Source organism: Trachypithecus francoisi, unplaced genomic scaffold, assembly GCF_009764315.1.
Source record: "Trachypithecus francoisi isolate TF-2019V2 unplaced genomic scaffold, Tfra_2.0 Lachesis_group11, whole genome shotgun sequence".
Classification (NCBI taxonomy): Eukaryota; Metazoa; Chordata; class Mammalia; order Primates; family Cercopithecidae; genus Trachypithecus; species Trachypithecus francoisi.
Genome location: NW_022681456.1, coordinates 106967937 through 106988990, shown reverse-complemented (window position 1 = coordinate 106988990; position 21054 = coordinate 106967937). Strand labels below are relative to the sequence as shown.

Genomic DNA, 21054 nt, shown 5'->3' with positions numbered 1-21054 from the left:
TTTTGCAATCTACTCATCTGACAAAGGGCTAATATCCAGAATCTACAAAGAACTCAAACAAATATACAAGAAAAAAACAAACAACCCCATCAAAAAGTGGGCAAAGGATATGAACAGACATTTCTCAAAAGAAGACATTCATACAGCCAACAGACACATGAAAAAATGCTCATCATCACTGGCCATCAGAGAAATGCAAATCAAAACCACAATGAGATACCATCTCACACCAGTTAGAACGGCAATCATTAAAAAGTCAGGAAACAACAGATGCTGGAGAGGATGTGGAGAAATAGGAACACTTTTACACTGTTGGTGGGACTGTAAACTAGTTCAACCATTATGGAAAATAGTATGGCGATTCCTCAAGGATCTAGAACTAGATGTACCATATGACCCAGCCATCCCACTACTGGGTATATACCCAAAGGATTATAAATCATGCTGCTATAAAGACACATGCACACGTATGTTTATTGCGGCACTATTCACAATAGCAAAGACTTGGAATCAACCCAAATGTCCATCTGTGACAGACTGGATGAAGAAAATGTGGCACATATATACCATGGAATACTAAGCAGCCATAAAAAAGGATGAGTTTGCATCCTTTATAGGGACATGGATGCAGCTGGAAACCATCATTCTTAGCAAACTATCACAAGAACAGAAAACCAAACACCGCATGTTCTCACTCATAGGTGGGAACTGAACAATGAGATCACTCGGACTCGGGAAGGGGAACATCACACATCGGGGCCTATCATGGGGAGGGGGGAGGGGGGAGGGATTGCATTGGGAGTTATATCTGATATAAATGACTAATTGATGGGTGCTGACGAGTTGATGGGTGCAGCACACCAACATGGCACAAGTATACATATCTAACAAACCTGCACGTTATGCACATGGACCCTAGAACTTAAAGTATAATAAAAAATAAAATAAAATAAAAAATAAAAATAATAATTTTTAAATGAACTGAATGAGTACCCCAAAGGAACAAATCTAAGACTATAAATTATAATAATACATTTCTCCCTGTGGACACAAGGAGAAACATGTAGGACTGGGGACAGATTTGGCAAGTCTTCCCATCACACTGGGTTTTAGGGCCCCCCACGTGAGAGCCGAGAGTCTTCATGTACTAACTACATCAATCAATGGGCCAACAGTCCAGTCCAAACCCTCTGTTATCAAAGAACAGCAGCATATGAGAGGCTTCAATCTTGAGTGTGTGGGGGCATAAGTATTTTTTTCTTTCTATCTCAACCACCACTCTCCCAATTATAATAAATGAATAAAGTAGATTGAAGCTAAGAAAAAATACAGCAAAATTAGAAGCTGGCAAAAAACAAACCCACTGCCTGGGGCAGCCTGGGGCTGATAGATGATGACAGCTAGCAGACAAATCCTGTTCCCCAGTCTAAATTCTGTCTACTAAACAAATTAGCAAGCTCATCAATAACTGCACGGCATTTACCTTCTGCAGCAACAGCTGCTGCAAAATCACGATGCTGACTTTTTGGGTTGTGGTCTTGCCATTGGGACACAATTACAGGCCAATCAGGGTTGCAGATAACAGAATGACAATCCAGTATGATAGAAAAGGGTTTTGCAAGGGTTTGGAGGATAGTCAGCTTTAGGGTCATCTGTACTGAATCTACCACGCACCCCAAAATAAGTAGGTATCTGAATGATGAGATGTGTAAAATTGATTCTTGCGTTAGAAACTTACTGTGAAAAACTTACAATAAAAACATTTAGTAACTAAGCAAAAAATTATGAAATACATAATCTTATATACGGGTTATGCTTTAAGACATGGTCCCTGTCATAGAAACTAGTGCTTAATGTAGAAATTATAAAAAATTTGGCAAAACTTTTCTATTCTTTAAAAAATTATGACACAATACTATCTTCCATTTGGGGATGAAAGAAACCTTGCTTCCCATCTTCAAAGAAGTGGGGAAATGTAAGACTACACACTACATATGCAATACAACACACACATCTTTCTTCAACAGTTTAAAATAAGAATAGCAAAAGAGAAAAGATAAATTGTACACAGAATGGTTCGTATGCACATCTACATGAAGATAAAGATGGCAAAACATTCTTAAAACATCCTGCATGGGGAAAAATAAAGCCATGAGTGACTGGATCACACACAATAGCATTCAGAACTGAGACCTGACCACACTATTAATTAATTAGGGGAAAGGTGGCTGAAAGAAATCGGAAGAGACTGCCTAGGTCTATTTCAGGCATTTTCTCATTAGAACTCTGAAATTCATCAGAGTGGGTTTTATCACACACAACAAGAGAAGCCTGCATTTCTCTTGGGCTAATCATGCCCCATCATATTAAGAGGCCACAAAGCAGCAGGGCCATCCCATGAGAAGGTGATCTCATCCTCACCTAAGAAGGAAAAAGAAATTCATCAAGAACCCTACTGTAGCCGAGAGAAGCCAAGACAGAGCACAGAGAAGTGCCAGGTACATATTAGTTTCCCCACAGTCTTCAGCAAATCCTACAGATTTCAGGAATCATTGCAGAGGCTGCTTCCCAAGACAGAGCTGCAGAAACCCCGCAGCCACTGATGTTGCTATTCTCAGCAGACATTTCCTGACCTGACCGTCCAGACCAAGCTGAAGCAGCTGGCTGATGCAGGGGATAGACGTCAAGGTCTTCACCCTTTGAGGAGGTCTCACAGGACAGATGTGGTGATTTCCACCTCTTCTCTGCTCTGAACATTGGGTACCTATCTTACTAAGGCACTTACCAAGTTGTGTGATTAATATTTGTACAAATATCCGTATCTCTGATTGTGATGAAGTATGCTTAATTCTGTTGGGGACACAGCTAGAGCAATGCCTGAAAAAGTTGATCAGTGTTCAATAAGTGGCAAGTGAAAGGTTGTTTTTATGTTCACACTACCCTTAAGTTAAAATGAAGATGAAAACAAAACCCAAGGGCATTATTTCAAAATACCAAAATTGTAGTTCATTTCGCTCCCAATCATGTTGTGTCATTCTTATTGGCTTTCAGCAGAAACCTAACTTTTTTTATTTTTTTCAAATGATGATAAGCCTTTTCACTACGTGGTGGGCTTCAAGAGGCCAGAGACAATTTTCTTTCCCCAACACAAAGCTTGATGATCTCATAGATTCTCAATAAATGACTGTTGATTAATGAGTATTCTACTATAGCCAGTCAGGTATTAATGATTCTCTCATTTTCTTCCATCATTTATTTTACGTTTCTTAGAAAAAGCAAACTTGTTTTAAATGATCAGTCCCTTTCTTCTTCCATGAATAAGAACTTTACCTAAAACGCACTACCACAGGGATGAGAACTACAGGGTCACTCCCTCAGGTACAGAGCCTGGAGAATAAGGATGGAGAACACAGATCTATTTTAAAAAGAGCTACCATTTTGTCAGTAGCCCTAAGTCTTGGAACCACAAATCAGTGTCTGGTATATGCCTTCTAGAAGGCTCAACCAGAGAAAATTTTAAGAGAAGAGCTATTTTAGAAATGAGAGCATGAGTGGTGGTGATTTGACAGAAATAATTGGCCAAAAAATAAATTCTTTTCCAATTGCTCTCCACTCTGCTGTGCGGCTGCAAATAGATGAGCAAGTTCCCTGTGCCTTACTTGCCTTATCTATGAAACTGGTGGAAAACCCACTGAATTCTATTAACTGGCAATAATTCTAATAGGACTGTTTCATAGGCCTCCATTTTGTGATCTTCAAAATTCCCAGTGGGTGTGAACAAAATGAAAATATGCAATATAACATTCTCCTCATGGAAAGAAACCATCAAGAAAGCATATTCAGGGTTGAGATCTGCCGTAATATCTATGCTAGGGTGCTATAAATAAGTAACTTACATACGTTATTTCGTGGACCCTGACAGGCTGGTGCCTTGTCACACCCCTGCTTCTAATCTTCCAGAAGTCTCTAGCTGAAAACCACTTTCAAACCAGGATTTCCTGGGTACTGCTAGCAGTGACATCAAAGCCATGAGTTCAAGGGCCACATCTTCTCTCCCACTCCCCTGACATCTCTGCCTGGCCTGCCCTCGCGAATGGAATGCCCTCTTTATCTCTAAGAAGTGCATGCTGCTATGAGAAGGAGGCTGGCAAAGGAGGTTATTGGTTGCAATTGTTTAAAAGATTCTAATAATTGCAGCTAGGGATCCATCCTCTCGTGTCACGTAAGTTGGAAAATGGGTCAGACATAATGCATTTGGTTAAGTGTCTAAACTGAAAAGGTACTATTTTATTTTAAATGGCATAGTCTTTACAAAGGCTAAGGTTACTGGTGCAATGCTCTCTCATTTTAAAACGTATCAGGGACATGCCCTCTGAGGGTCAGGCTTTCATTTGCTGATGTTAATTCTCAGCTGCCTGCTCCTCGTCCTTCATTGTACCCTGTGTCTTAGCTGGGCACGCTCCTGATTCCCTGCTATATCCAGACGGTCCATGTAAATAGTGTTTATGTTAAGGAAGTCATGTTCAGTGTGACTGGAGCACACAGAAACTGATGTTGTTGTCACTTTAGATTAAGCTCTTATTTTAGTAAAGGAGGCAATTGGAGCAGGCAGCTGAGTGGCCGAATGAAATATTCAGCTCATTTCATTTAGAGCTGCCCGGTTCCCATTGTTCATGCTGGCACGGCTGGTTAACCCTGTTGGTGCCGCATGGCAATAGCTCCCACTTGCTCCTGTCTCCACACACAGGTTTCCTCCAGCTGACACTTTTTAAGTCGTCCATCAGCACACTTAGAATTAACCCAGTGAATCTGGCAGGACAAGTTAAACCCCTGGATGTGTCTTTGCAATCTCCTATTTTTGCACCCAAAATGGATGTGTTAAAAAAGTGTTAACCGTGTGTAGAGTAGGCCTAAATCACCAGGTACAGCTAGAAGACTAGTGAGCACCAACATGCTCAGAACAGAGTATTTCTGTGGTGACTGCGAAAATGCAAAATGTGTCTGCCAGAGGGAGATGTTTGGCTTAATTCCTTGAAATATTTTAAGTACTGCTCTATAACAAGGAGTTGGTTAAAACACAAGTTGAGGGCCATGATCCCATAACAAACATGCTGAAGAATACTAATTACATCCATTTATGTTTGAAACTTACTATTTGTAAAGACTTACATATAGAGAGTCGTATTAGTACTCTGTCACCTTCCTGGAAGCACCATTGCATCCTGCTCACTTTTGAGAATTTGAGGTACCTGTTTAGAAACTCTCCGACCATTCTAACATGATCATCTAGTAATACCAGAAAACGTCTTCTGACTTCCAAGGCTTGCTTTCATTCTTTTACTTTTTTCCTTTCTTCCTCCCTTTTTTTTTCTTTTTGACAAGTCATAACAGAAAAGGTGATTGAGGGAAATGAAAAAGTAAATATTATTTCCATGTATCAAATCCCTGGTTAAATGAAAGACTTGACAGTTTCTAAACCATCAGAAAATGCTTTGTAGCATAAGATCTTACCGCCTCAAGATGCTGAGAAAGTAGAAATTCTTCTTTACAATTTACAGATAGTATTTAATATCCATATAAAGCACCAGTCATCACTGGACAATAATAACTATTTGTTATTATGGAGATGCACTCAACTCCAAACATAATAATAAGTACATGCCAAGCGAAAAGTGACCCTTACACCTTTATGGCGTCTAAATATTTAGTATTTATTCTGTGGATATATGTATTGTAGAGGGGCCAAAGTTTATAGTTTTAGGAAGAGAAGACAAATTATAAATTTAACACGAAAATGAATATTCATTTGCCATAAAAAAAAACTCAACAAACTTTAAAATGTCAAGAAGGGTCCCAAACATCACAAATCCAGAAAAAAATATATTCATATTATCTCCCTGACCACAATTCTTTAATGCTTTTTCCCCTACAGTTATGAGCTGCATACTCTTTGCATCTTCATAAATATTATTATTATTATTATTTATTTATTTTTTGAGATGGAGTCTCGCTCTGTCGCCCAGGCTGGAGTACAGTGGCGCGATCCTGGCTCCCTGCAAGCTCCACCTTCCGGGTTCACGCCATTCTCCTGCCTCAGCCTCCCGAGTAACTGGGACTATAGGCGCCCACCACACGCCCAGCTAATTTTTTTGTATTTTTAGCAGAGTCGGGGTTTCACCGTATTAGCCAGGATGGTCTCGATCTCCTGACCTCATGATTCGCCCATCTCGGCCTCCCAAAGTGCTGGGATTACAGGCATGAGTCACCATGCCCGGCCAAATAATATTTTTTATAGAGAGAATAATCATTCATTCTTTCTTCTGGAATGTTTCATCAAAATTTGTTTTCAGGCCATGTGTAGTGGCTCATGCCTGTAATCCCAACCCTTTGGGAGGCCAAGGCAAGAGTATCACCTGAGCTGAGAGTTTGAGACAAGCCTGAGCAACATACCAAAATCCTCATCTCTATGAAAATTTAAAAAACAATTAACCAGGTGTGGTGTGTGCCTGTGGTCCCAGCTACTCGAGAGGCTGAGGTGGGAGGATCACTTGAGCCCAGGAGGTTGAAGCTACAGTGAACCTGGTTTGCACCACTGCACGCCAGCCTGAAAGACACAGTGAGACCCTGTCCCCTCTCCAAAAAAATTGCTTTTATTTATCACTGAGATTCAGAAAACACGCAACTACACACACACAGTGGTACTTGTGTTTGTATTACTGCTACAGGTTTGTGCCCTAAAACCAAAGGAATACTGAGAAAAAGAAATCTATCAAAAAAGAAAAAACGACGCATTAATAGTAGTATAAACTGCATTAGTCATTAAATTCCTGACAGGAGAGAACTTCTATTTTGACTATGCATTGATAAACCCACATCCTCTGCTATTATTGCACATCTAATAACAGGAAGGGTTTTACAGAGAGTAGCTTCTGTCTCTGTGTATTTCAAACTTAGTTTCACTCCCACCACCCATGAGCATGCATGAGATAGCAGTGCTGTGGACACGTGCACAGGGTAACATGACCTCGGGCTCCACACCTGTGTATTAGAATGCTCCAGGGAGTTGCCAAGGAGGACAGTTATCAACAGCTTCACTATACATGGAAGTGTTTACAAACAACCAAAATAGAACCCACTTAATTTTAGACCACAGCATTCCCTGTTTGATTCTCCCTTTGTTGGACCCTCATCAAAAATAGCCATGGTCTTTCCAATAACACCCCAAGACACGATAGTAAAGGAAGGGCAGTCAAAGTCGAAGCACTGATCTTAAATGATTGCAGCTAAAATAGCTTTCTTTTCAAATTTTACAAACAAACAAACAAACAAAAAAAAACATGTGAGCATCTGAGCACACTGCCTAGAGTGTCTCCCCATACCTGGGAAAGGACCCACAGGAGTGAAGAACCCTGAGGCTTAGTTTCACCTCTGCTAAAACAACTGATTTCTTCTCTGGTTGAACAAACTTTAAAAAACCAATACATATCAGATATTTGTCAATAACTGTGATTATAAAGATATACTAAAGGAATTTTATTTCAAGATACAGGGAGTCCAGTAGATACTTAACAATAATTAATTTCATGAAAAATATAAAAGAAAGTATTTAGAGCAAATTCTGTTCTTGGAATTATAAAACCATGACTACAAATTTTCTAGAAACACAAAGACCTTTCCATGTCAAAAGTATAATGAAAATGTGGAATTAAACAAATGAATACATAGCCACATATTTCAGTAGCTAAAAAAACAATTGTTGAGAAGAACACACATATGGAAATATTAATAAATAAGGAAACAATTCCAAAATTTAATTTTCACAAGATTTTCTCTTGTGTTGACTCCCAGCAACATACAAGTTGCAATCTAATAACATATTACCTCTAAAATATATGTAAAACATATTTGTTCAACATATAGGTATAGTACATTTCTCCATTCAACATACTACCAAATCAAAATATTCTATGTGCTGGTAATATAAGGAAAGTTTGCTATATTATCTACAATAAGGTTTTCATATTAAGCTCATTCTACTTTAATTATCTTTGATTATGCCTTAGAAATATACCCATTAAAAGATAAAATATAAACTTTCAATCTGACCATTTGCCTTAGGAAATCCAGTCTATAATTCAGCATATTCATGATAGTAGCTAAAGTAACTCAAGTTTTAATAGACTTCTCAAGCCATTCATTAAGACTTTAAAGGAAAAATTGGTCTAAAATTTAGAAGTCAAATTTTAGTTGAAACTTTCAAGATAGATGGCCCAATCTCTGAAGTGGGTGAAATAACTAAAAAGGGAATTGGTTTTTAAATTTTTTCATAACCTTCCATTTTGTCTCTTTTCTTCCTTCTTCTTTTCATTCTTGACACCCAAGGAACTGAGTGGCCTTGCTACAAGAAGCATTAGCAAATGAAATGACTTATAAAAAATATTTCAAAACAACAAGTTTGTGAGGAGGGTGGGGGAAGAATTTAGACTTTTAGGAAAGTTGCTGAGCAACAGCAACGTTAAAGCAAAAGTACAAAGCCCGGAAAGTTAGCAGAAAAAGAAATTAATAGCCAGTATCAAGTCACAGTTGACTCAAAGTCAGCAACAGGGAATATTCAAAATCATTCCAAAGCATGCATTAACAGATCAAATTTAGACCTACTAAGTCTGGTTTCCTATTTCTCTTCCCAAGTCTCTATGTAAATAGACAAAATGCTTCCGTGTCATAGTGCTGCTGCCTCAGGTAGACTCCCAAATTCCATTAGCAATGGAGAAGAACCACTCCGCCAAGCTCCACACACATACTTCACTGAGTTTGCAAATTGTAGATACCAAATAGGTTCAAATAAAGTATGTGACAGAACTGAAACACTATCAAACAAAATATGTTAACAAAGCCTAATAGGCAAATGCCTTCATAAATGTCAGGGTCTAAAATAAGTGTTGGCACAGTATGGCCTGTGGTCCAAATCTGGCTCACTCCTGTGAAATAAAAATGGAGATTTTAACAGATGAGCACTGACAATCAATTTGGCGACAGAGACATTAACTTTGAACTCCCAATTAAGCAAAATGTCCCCTCTCCAAAACCTAACTTACAGTATAAAGAATGTACTTTATTGGCCAGGCACGATGGCTCATGCTTGTAATCCCAGCACCTTGGGTGAAACCCCATCTCTAATAAAAATGCAAAAATTAGCCAGTCCTGGTGGTATGTGCCTGTAATCCCAGCTACTCGGGAGGCTGAGGAAGGAGAATTGCTTGAACCTGGGAAGAGGAGGTTGCAGTGACCTGAGATCGTGCCAACGCACTCCAGCCTGGGCGACAGAGCAAGACTCTGTCTCAGAAAAAAAAAAGTACTTTATTATGACTATTATATTTTGAACTATGTCCATTAAAAATTTGTACTGGCCAGGTTTGGTGACTTGCACCTGTAATCCCAGAGCTTTGGGAGGTCAAGGCAGGAGGATCACTTGAGGCCAGGAGTTTGAAACCAACCTGGGCAACACAGCAAGACTTCGTCTCTACAAAACATTAAAAAAATTAACTGGGCATGGTGGCACATGCCTGTAGTCCCAGCTACTTGGGAGACTGAGGCAAGAGGATGAATTCTGCCCAGGAGCTGGAAGCTGCAGTGAGCTTCACTTGCGCCACTTCGCTCCAGCCTGGATGACAGAGCCAGACCCTATCTTAAAAAAAACAAAGTGCAAAATATTTTTTTCACTTACTTCCTTATTATCCTCAGTTTTGCCTCCTAGACTACAAAGCCTAAAATATTTACTCTCTAGCCCTTTTCAAAAAAGTTTGCCAACATCTGGTCTAAATCTGATCTGCAAAACTGTTTCAGCCTCACCTATTTCTAGCGCTTTTATGATCTATGCATGTATGTATGTATTTAGAATGTATAAAATAACTACTCACATAAAGGATTTACAACTACCTCCTAATGCTCCCTAAATCACTACCAGGAAAAGACTACAGTAACTACCCCCTGAAAATAGATTCCTAGAGAGAGTTCGCAATAATGGATGATATTTATCTCACTTCAGAGTAAAATGAGAAGTAGGTGCCATTTTTACCCAGTAATTTAGCTTGAAAAAATTAAAATTATAATGCCCAATGCTAGCAGGAGTATGGGCAAGAAAATCCATGTCTACATTAACTGCAGCAGTGTTAAATAGCACAATTTACCTGGAAAGCAATTTGGTAATAGATAACAAAATCCATTAAAATATTTACACACTTTGACATAGTAAATCTACCTCTGTAAATCCAGAAATATGAAAACACACACATAAAGATGTTCAATAAAATGTTATTTACAATAGTGACCTGTCCCTACCACTTTTTTCCCCTATTAATGGTCTTAAGATAAATATTGGTACAATCCTTTTCCTCACATCAACATAGCCATTAATTCCTCCGCCTGCATCTTTCTTATCGTTTTTCTTCTTCACCTCTGCAGCTACTCTCCTGTTTTAAGAACTTGTCATGTCTCTTCTGGATATCACCTTGGGACTGGATCTTCATTTGTGAGGTCCTAAAGCTTATACAATTTGGGGGCCCTTTTAAAGAGAAAGAATGCAAAATTGGGAATGCAAAATGTGTGTGGGCACTTCGATGTCACCTAACATTAATGAAAACATAACAGAGGAGTAGCAGTATAAAAAAAGAAAGCATGAGTTTTTAACTGGTTGAACTTAGAAATTTGTACTTTTGCAACATCTATAAAAACATATGGCCACGGAAACACATTTTAGGGTCCCTACTAAAATACTGCTAGGAACCCATGCAAGCTTCATTTATGTAAGCTTTATTTCAGCTTCTTGGTTTATCTGGCTCCTTATCAATCTCTTAGTTCCTAAAGCTTGTAACTTCTAATCCATCTATCCAATCATAATGCTGAAGGTTAATTTTTCTAAAATGATATTCTAAACATACTCTTCCCCTATGAGAAAACCTTTCTTGCCGACAGGATAACAGGCACAAATCTTCCCATGATATCGCCCCCACCTATTCCAATCTCATTCTCTGTTATTCTAGACATGCTGCATTATTTGCAGTTCCTTGTAATATTATTCCCATCCTCTCATACCTCAGCAGATGTTCTTTCTTCCCTGGAACTGAAATGTATTTTCTCCTCTTTTCTGGCTAAAGCATTTCTGAGCAAGTTTCTCTTTCAACTTACCTTGTGAAGCTTTCCCAGAGCTAACAATAGAGCTGATAGCAACCTCTTTGGCCACTACCCCTGAATATTGCACTTACTCCCTATTGTAAAGATTCATTCACTGTTTGTTTCCCCTGATAAATCAAAAGCTCCTTAAGGGTGGAAACCTTGTCTTAACTATCTTTATTCCCTAAGCACCTGCACTGAGTAGGTGCTCAGTAATGCTCAGTTGAATGAATGAACAAACAAGGAGGAGAAGTGAATATACCAAAAAGCTAGTTTTGTTGCTTTCAGTTCTTACACGGTGAACATTTTTTCACTCTTATTTTAAAATATTTGTGTGCAGCTGTATTTGTTTTATAATGGGAAATTCAATTTACAATAAAATATTTCTTTGAGCTTGACTCTAATTTTCATTAGCTCGCCTACCCAATTCTCTTAAAACCCTGCACACCTGTGCCAAGCTTATTTACATGGCCAACAGTCTACTTTACTTAAAATCACGGTTAGATCCCTGTACACAATTAGCTAAATAAATATCATTAGTGCTGCTTCATTAAAGTGTATTTTTCTTAAACATTTCTCAATACACATATTTCTCAGTAAGTAAGCACCTATTAGAATTTTGGCAAGAAAAATCTTGTCACGGACTTGTTTCTGTACGTATATACTTCAGGTCTTAACTGAAAGGAATAATAAAAGAATTTTGCCATCTGGAATAAAATAGTGACAAATACTACAAGACCCAAATTATGTTCATATGCGTAAAGCCATGTTTCCAAATCACTATAATAACTCCTATCTCCCACCTAGGAGGCACTAAAGAATTGTTTTCAAAAGGAAAATATCAAAACAATCCGATAATTCTCCTAAATATAATCCCCATTGAAGTTGAACATATTTTATCCTTTTTTAGCTAAGCTATCATTATCATTATCCAGTAAATGCCTGCAGGAACTTTATAGCTAACAGTTTACCCTTTTCCTTTGCATGATTTAAATATGTTGTTTTATTACACATTGTTTAAATATACCCTACGTGAAGCCGACCCCACACACACACACACACACACACACAGCATATTTAGATAGGAATATAGGTCAAAAGCACCAAAAAATGCAAACCACAAGTCATATGAATAACGCCACCAAACTCAAGTTGACACTATTTTAGTAGCTTCAGAAACATTTGAACCTTGGCATAATTTACACCTTGAATTCAGGCAGAAATTCATTTTCTAGCCAATGGTGTGATGGTGTTAGATTGGACCTCTGTACAGACAGTTGTCTTTTTCCCCTCTGTGCAAGGCTTGCTGTTCTGAGTTCATGTGATGGCACCACCTGATGTCTAAGAGCTTTTTCCTAGATGGGTCCATGCTTCTGCTAGCCTGGTTTGATTGTTTAAAAGAAAGCCAGCATTCTTCTTGTTGCATAATCCTGCGTGTAAGAGCTGAGATGAAGTGTAGGATAGCAGAAAGAATGCGAGCTACAGAGTCACACAGTCATGGAGAGGAACTGCTGCATGGGCACTTCAAAGTCTGTGTGACTTTGAAGTAATTGGCTCCTTTGAACTCTGGTGTTATGGGGCGCATTGCCCCTTCCTCCCAAATTCATATGTGGAAGCCCTAACCCCAGGATCTCAGAATGTGACCTTATTTGGAAATACGGTCTTTGTGGATGTAATTAGTTAAGATGAGGTCATTCTTGTGGGCCCCAATCCAATATAACTGGTGTCCTTATAAAAAGGGGAAATTTGGACATAGAGACAAATGTGCATAGGAGAAAAATAATATAAAGAGCTACAGAAAGAAGACAGTCATCTACAAGCCAAAAAGAAGGGCCCAGAACAGATTCTTCCCCTGCAGCCCTCAGAAGGAACCTACCCTTCTATCAGCCTTGATTTCTGATTTCTATCCTCTGGAACTGTGGGACGATCAGTTTCTGTTGTTTGTCACCCTGTTTGTGGTACTTTGCCATGGGAGCCCTAGCAAACTAACACATCTGGTTTCCTCAAATGTCAAATCCTTAATGTAAATTAGGCGGTGCCATTACAAGGATAAAAAAATCACATGGTAAGTACTGGAAAGAAGGCAGTTAATATATTTTATCATGGAGGGGTATACTATTTGAAGTATTTTATCTTATTTCCTTGAATCTTGCTTCTTTCCCCAGTCAGTCAGTCAAGTAGCTATACTCTTCACTCAGGTGTTAGCAAACTGTTGGCAAGGCAGGGAACGCAGGACACTGAGGGGTGTCAGTTAATACATTGTGAAGTTTAAAAGCCTAATGCCCCCTAGGAAATTGGAATGACTCCCGCCCATAGAAAATAGGATCAGAAGAGACCTTCCTACATACAAACTAAGCTAAGAGTGGATGTAGACCCCTCTGAGTACAAAATAAGGTAGCTAAGGCATGTGTGTACATCAGTGGATCCAGCAGCAAGATGGAAGTGGCTGGTTTCACCCTATTCCCATACCACCCTGATCCCAGGCCCGACTGCCTCAACTCTCCCTAGTGGGAGCAGAATGACAGACTGGGAGATCCAACTGAGGTACCTTCCTGAAACAAGTATGAAATTTCAATGTAAATGACCAGGTCAAAATCCAGATTTTAAAAGAAACTGAGAACTATGGATGGCTCTAAAACCTAACAGGAAGTTATAAAGAATCAACAGAAGGGAGATGAGGGGAAGAGGCTTCAAGAGGCTATTGGATAGCGCTGCTGCTGAAGCTAAGTCTCACCTTCCCCCTAAGAGAGAGGGATAGAAAGGGCTACCTTTTCCACAGGTCTTCTGAGAGGCTTCAGAGGAAATCTTTAGTGGGCCTGGATGTATCCCCTGGAGTTTGGGAGACCCCATGGACCGCAGCCTGGCTCCCACCCTGAAAATCCAGAGGACAACAGACCTGGGCTAGGAGCAGCTCTGCAATCTGAGAAGTGCCCGCAGCCTCTCCAGCCCCTGAAGGTTCATAAGAGGCATATTTTCCTGGAGCAGGTGTGGGCCAGGTGTGAGAGAGCCAGCCTGAAGCCCAAGAGGACCACCGGCGGTATTCACGAGACACCAAATCAGAGGCCAAGGGAACAGACTATCTGAAACCAGGTGCTGAGTGGGAAGTAGGGTGCTGAAGCAGAAGCCCTGCCCAAGTCAGAAGAATTGAAGCTGAGTGGGTCCATCGGAGGGGCCATGAAAGTTTCCCAAAAGTGACCAACCGAGAGTCAGTGTTAAGCAGCTTCCTGGCCCAGAAAACACAAAGCTAGCTTAACATAACATCCGTTCAAGTGAGAAAAATCCCTGAGCTACTTTTCCCCTCTTCTTTCCCATGCTCCAACCCCTGAGAGTTCAGCAACAGCAACTAGGAAGTGGGATAGGAGGTGACAGGTGAAGAGAGAAAAAAATGACAGACCTTTTCCCACTGCAGTAGTCCAACTCAAAAACGGGCCCCAGGTCGGGGAGGGCAGATCATCTGATATTAAATTAACTTTGAAGCTATGATTATGGTGTGATATTGGACAAAATCATTTCTGAATGGAGATTATTTCTGTAACTTAAAATGTCCAGAGGAACTTTATTTTAAATCTAAGAGTGAACTTATAAAGTATGGAGTCTGCCTGAGACCTAAATTTCACCCGAAGCAAGAGAATACCTGCCACCCTTCTCCAATGCATTTCAAAGAAACAGAAGGAAATGAAAAAGATACTGCGTTTTGATTGATTTCCTAAGTTGTGCTTGTTCAAAATACGATTAAAGAAACCCCAAATATGTTGTGGGGAGACACGGGTGATGGGCAAAAAAGTTTATTTCTTGGATATAGTCTGAACTTCAGAAACAGCTTGGTAGTACATCCAGGACTTGAGTGGCCTTGCAAAGGATTTCGTGCCATAGCATAACACAGGAGCCACTGAATAAGAGAGGCAATACAAAAAGAAAAAAAAAAGAGGGGGGTGGTTGGGGAGCTTTTTAATCCCAAAGACTTTCCTCTGGGCCTGCAGCAGTGATAGCATGCCCCTATGTGCCCAAGAGGTATCTAGAAGAAACTAAGAGAAAGAGAACAGAAGATCGAGGTGTGCCTCAGCAGCGGTCCGCAAGTACTGACAAGAGATGGTAAGACAGACATGACTAATGGAGAGATGACAGCCAAGAATTGCGGTCCACCCCTCCAGAACTTGGCATCTCATAGCCTTATCCAGAACTTCAGTGCAACCTCAGGCTGCTGTCATAGTTAAGCAGAGGGTCCAAACGGCATTTACTTTCAGGTTAGCTATGGAAGAATAAAGAAAAATTTCTTGCACCTACAGATAAGAGACCCACCTGCCACATTGGGGGAGGCTTGTCCAAAACTTCTGAGGATCCTCCTGAAGTATGTCTCTACACCTTGGACCGGTTAAAAAGCCTAGAAGAGAATTAGAGTTCAGTCATTTAGAGGCAGATACACGGTGTACAGAGATGGGGTTGACTGTGTGAAGTCTTAGCTGTTTTAAGAAATATCACTGGATTGCAATAAGCTGAGTGTGACAGAATACAGTATATAGGCTACTACAGAAGCCTTAAATTCTTAAAATTCCAACCATACAGATACGGAGTGATCAGCAGAAGGAATGGAAATAGAGTGAATTTGCCTGTTTCATTTACTTTTGAAATAAAACACTCCAAATCCAGGAACAACGTACAGAAAACAGGAAATATAGTAGGGAATTTCGAGGTTTCTATCCAAGACTTGGAATTTTTTAAAGCATTCAATCTGTTTCTGATGAGAGAAGAAAAATAAACCCAGGTCAGGGAATCAATCGTGACAGGAATGGTACTGTAGACAGATTGTTCAAGGAAAAACCTTTCTGATCAGGTGACATTTGAGCAGAGATCTCGATGAAGTGCATGAGCAGGCCAGAGAAAGGAATGTTCCAGACGAGGAAATAGAAAGTACAAAGGCCCTGTGGTGAGAGCTTGCTAAGCGTGTCCAGGAACAGCAAAAAAGCCTCCGCGGCTGCCATATGATTATCTGAGGGCAGAAATGGGGGACATGAAATACTTTCCCATGGAAAGCACCAAAAAATGCTTTCAGATTTTAATCTAGAGGCCTTTAGAGGAAATTTTGTGTATTTTTAATTAAACATTTTAATTTGAAATAATTGTAGATCCACATGCAGTTACAAAACACACACACACACACACAGAGAGAGAGAGAGAGAGGAGAGAGAGAGAGAAGAGAGAGAGAGAGGAGAGAGAGAGAGAGAGAGGAGAGAGAGAGGAGAGAGAGAGAGAGAGAGAGAGAAAGAGAGAGAGCCCATGTAGCCTTTACCCAGTTCCCTCATTGGTAACAGCTTGCAAAACTATATTACATTATCACAACCACGATACTGACATTGACAGAGTCAAGATACAGAACATTTCCATCACCACAAAAATCCCTCAGGATGCCTTTTATAGCCACACTTGTTTCCGCTCCACCCCACCCCTCCTTAACCCCTGGAAACCACTGATCTATGTACAGTTTCTATAATTTCTTCACTTCAAAAATATTACATAAATGAAATCATACACTCAACAGAACTTTCTAAAGATTCGTCCAGGTTCATGTGTGTATCAATAGTTTATTTTTGTTGCTGAATAGTGTTCTACGGTATGGATTGTTTAATCATTTATTGAAGGACACTGAGTTGTTTCAAGTTTGAGATTAATTCACGCCAGTCGGAATGGCAATTATTAAAAAGTTAGGAAACAACAGATGCTGGTGAGGCTGGGGAGAAATAAGAACGCTTTTACACTGTTGGTGAGAATGTAAATTAATTCAACCATTGTGGAAGACAGTATGGTGATTCCTCAAGAATCTAGAACCAGAAATACCATTTGACCCAGCAATCCCATTACTGGGTGTATACCCAAAGGATTATAAATCATTCTACTATAAAGACACATGCACACGAATGTTTATTGCAGCACTACTTACAATAGCAAAGACATGGAACCAACCCAAATGCCCATCAATGTTAGACTGGATAAAGAAAATATGGTACATATACAACATGGAATACCAAGCAGCCATAAAAAGAAATGAGATAATGTCCTCTGCAGGGGCATGGATGAAGCTGAAAGCCATCATTGTCAGCAAACTAACACAGGAACAGAAAACCATACACCACATGTCCTCACTCATAAGTGGGAGTTGAACAATGAGAACACATGGACACAGAGAGGGGAACAACACACACCCAGAAACTGTTGTGAGGTGGGGTGTGAGGGGAGGGAATTTAGAGGACAGGTCAATAAGTGGAGCAAACCACCACGGCACACGTATACCTATGTAACAAACCAGCACATTCTGCACATGTATCCCTTTTCTTGAGAAGAAATAAGAAATTGTTTGTGAAGTTTGATATTATTATGAATAAAGCCATAAATGTTTATATACAGGTTTCTGTGTGAACGTGTTTTCTTTTCTCTGAGATAAATGTCCAGGTGTGCATTGCTAGGTTATATACGGCAGATGAATGTTGTTTTTTTCTCCCCAAAATCTACCAAACTGTCTTGCAGAATTTTACATCCCCACCAATAATGTCTGAATGAGTCAGTTTCTGTACATCCTTGTCAGAATTTGATACTATCACTATTTTTTATTTTGGCCTTTCTGCATTTGTCATTGATTAATGATGTTGAACATCTTTTCATGTGCTTAGTTGCTATCTGTATATCTTCTCCCAAGAAATGTTTCTTCAGGTATTTTGTCTATTTTCTAATTGGATGTTTCTGTTTTATTATAGAGTTTTGAGAGTTTATATTCTCGATACTAGTACTTTGTCAGATATATGGTTTGCAAACACTTTTATTCCAATCTGTAGCTTGTCTTTTCATCCTCTCAATAGGATCTTTCACATAGCAACATTTTTTTTTTTTTTTTAAACAGGGTCTCACTCTGTTGACCAGGTTGGAATGCAGTGGCGCAATCAAGACTCACTGCAGCCTCAACGTCCTAGACTCTGATGATCTTCCCATCTCACCTTCCCACATAGCTGGGACTACAGGCACATGCCACCATGTCTGGCTAATTTTTTGTATTTTTTGTAGAGAAGGAGTTCTGCCATGTTGACCAGGCTGGTCTCCAACTCCTGAGTTCCATTGATCTGCCTGCCTCAGCCTCCCAAAGTTCTGGGATTGCAGGTTTGTGCCACAGTACCTGGCCTGAAATAGCAAAAACGTTCATTTTAATGAAGTCCAGTTTATCAACTTTTCCTCCAGCTTTTGGTATAAAATCTAAAAATGCTTTGTCTAGCCCTAGACCCTGAAGATTTTCTTTTTGCCCCAGAAGTAGTATAGTTTTGAGTTTTACATTTAAGTCTGTGGTCTATTTTGAGTTACTTTTTGTATAAGTTGTAAGACTTAGGTCAAGGGGTTTTGTTTGTTTTGCCTATGAATGTCCAAATCCTTCCAAGAATGAACTGTTGAAAAGGTGGTTTTTTCTGTTGAATTGCTTTTGCACTTTTGTCAAAAATTGGTTTGATATGTTGTGAGTCAATTTCTGGCTTCTCCGTTTATATCAATGGCTTCCTCCATTGATATAAGTGTTTATCCCTCTGCAAATTTCACAGAGTGTTGATTATTACAGTTATATAATAAATTTAGGAATTGGGTAGATTACTCCCTTTATTCTTCTATTTCAAAGTTCTTTTAGCTATTCTAATTGCTTTGCTTTTCAGCTGAAATTTCAATATAAATTTATCTTCTCTGTATTTATAAAAAAAACCTTGTTGAGATTTTGATAGTAATTGTGTTAAGCCTGTGTGTCAGTTTGAGGAGAACTGCCATCTTTGCCATGTTGAGTGTCCAGTCCATGAACATGATATAGTTATTTATTTAGATCTTCCTTCAGCATTGTGTGCCTTGCAGCATACACATCCTTTAATGTGTTTTGTTAGATTTATTCCTAAGTATTTCATTTTCTGAGTGACTATAAATAGTACTGCATTTTAAATTTTGATGTTCAGCCATTCATTGCTAGTATTAATATATAGAAATATAACTGACTTTTGTATGTTTATCATATATCTTGCTACCTTGCTAAACTCAAATCAGTTTTGGGAGTTCGTTTTGCTTTTTTTTTAAATGTTCCATGAGATTTTCCACATAAACAATGACATCAAATGAAAAATAGGGACAGTTTTATTTTGTCCTTTAAAATCCATATGCTTTTAATTACAATTTTTTGCCTTTTTGCACTGGCAAGAAATTCCAGCACTATGTTGAAGAAGGGTCATGATAGACATCCCTTGACCTTGTTCCTGATCTAAGAGGAAACACTCACATCTTTCATCATTAAGTATAATGCTAGCTGTAGGTGTTTTATAGATGCTCCATGTCAAGTTGAGAAAGTTTTCTATCTCAATTTTTCTGAGAGTTTTTCTCATAAATGACTGTGGAATTTTGTCAGTGCACTTTTTGCATGAATTGATAGCACTGTGTGATGTTTCTTCTTTCGGTTGTTAACACACTGAATTGCACTGATGTTTTTTCATATACTGAACCAGCCTTGAATCCCTTGAAATAAACTCCCCTTTGGTCATGATGTATAATACGGTTCTTTTTACATATTGCTGAATTCTATTTGCTAATATTTTGTTAATATTTTTTGTACCTGTATTTATGGGGGATATTGGTCTCATCTCTTTTTTTGTACTTTGTTTTAGTATCTGGGTAATACTACTTTCATAAAATGAATGGTTTTCTCGGGGAGACTGTTTATAATACACATTGTAAATAATCCATGGGTAACAAAGGAAATCTTAAGGACCATAAAAAATATATTGAACTGAATGACAATAAAAATACAACATGTAAAAATTTGTGGATCACGGCTAAAGCAATTCTGGTTTCAATCCCTCTTTAAATATTTGGTAGAATTATCTAGTAAAACCATCTGAAGAATACTTTTTTTGAAAGTTTGTTAAGTTACAGATTAAATTCCCTTAACTGTTATAAGGCTATTAAAATTATCTAATTATGGGTGAGTTGCAGCAGTTCATGTTTTTTGAGGACTGGGTCCATTCCATTTAAGTTGTGAATTTATGTGGGTAGAGTTGTTTGTAGTAGTCCCATATTATCCTTTTGCTGTCTGCAGAGTCTGCAGTGATATATCCCTTTTCATTACCGGTATCGATAACTTGTGTTTTTTCTCTTTTTATTCTGTTAGTCTTCCTAGCGGTTTGTCAATTTTACTGATCTTCTAAAGTAACCTGAATTTTTTCATGGATTGTTTTCCTGTTTTCAATTTTATTGACTTTTGTTCTTAATATTATTTCCTTTCTTCTGTTTGCTTTGGGTATGTACAGCTCTTCTTTAGGTTCCTGAACTGTGAACTTAGATTACTGATTTGAGACTTTTCCTCTTTTCTAATGTACGTGTGTGGTGTGCCATAAACTTCCCTCTCAGAATTGCTTTAGCCATCATCCACAAATTTTCACCTGGTGTGTTTTTATTGTCATTCAGTTCAGTATATTTTGTATGGCCCTTCAGACTTCCTTTGTTACCCATGGATTATTTACGTTGTATATTACTCAGTTTCCAAGGGTTCCGAAATTTTCCTGTTCTCTTTGTCATTGATTTCTAGCTTGATTCCATAGTGGTCAAAAAAGATATCCCATATGATTTTAGTTCTTTTAAATTTATTGAAATTTGTTTTCTGGCCCAGGATATGATCTATCTTGGTATATGTTCCATGGGCACATGAAAAGAATGTGTGTGCTGCTGCTGTTGGCTTTCAATTAGATTTTGTTGGTTACTAATGTTGAGTTCATCTATATCCTTGCTGATTGTCTAGGTTTTTTTTTTTACAAAGTGATTAAATCTGGGTACTTGAATCCTCAAATAATATTGTGAATTTGTCAGTATCTCTTTTCAATTTTATCA

General features: G+C 38.8%; 1 protein-coding gene across 3 annotated transcripts in view; it reads right to left on the bottom strand.

The window, feature by feature from the left end:
- The window catches only part of SOX5 (SRY-box transcription factor 5), a 1052575-nt gene that overhangs the window by 880439 nt on the left and 151082 nt on the right, over positions 1–21054 (bottom strand). For all 3 annotated transcript variants that reach the window (XM_033222675.1, XM_033222676.1, XM_033222677.1), the window contains exon 2: positions 15469–15550. The gene's annotated coding sequence lies outside the window, so the exon portion shown is untranslated. The remainder of the gene's footprint in view (positions 1–15468; positions 15551–21054) is intronic.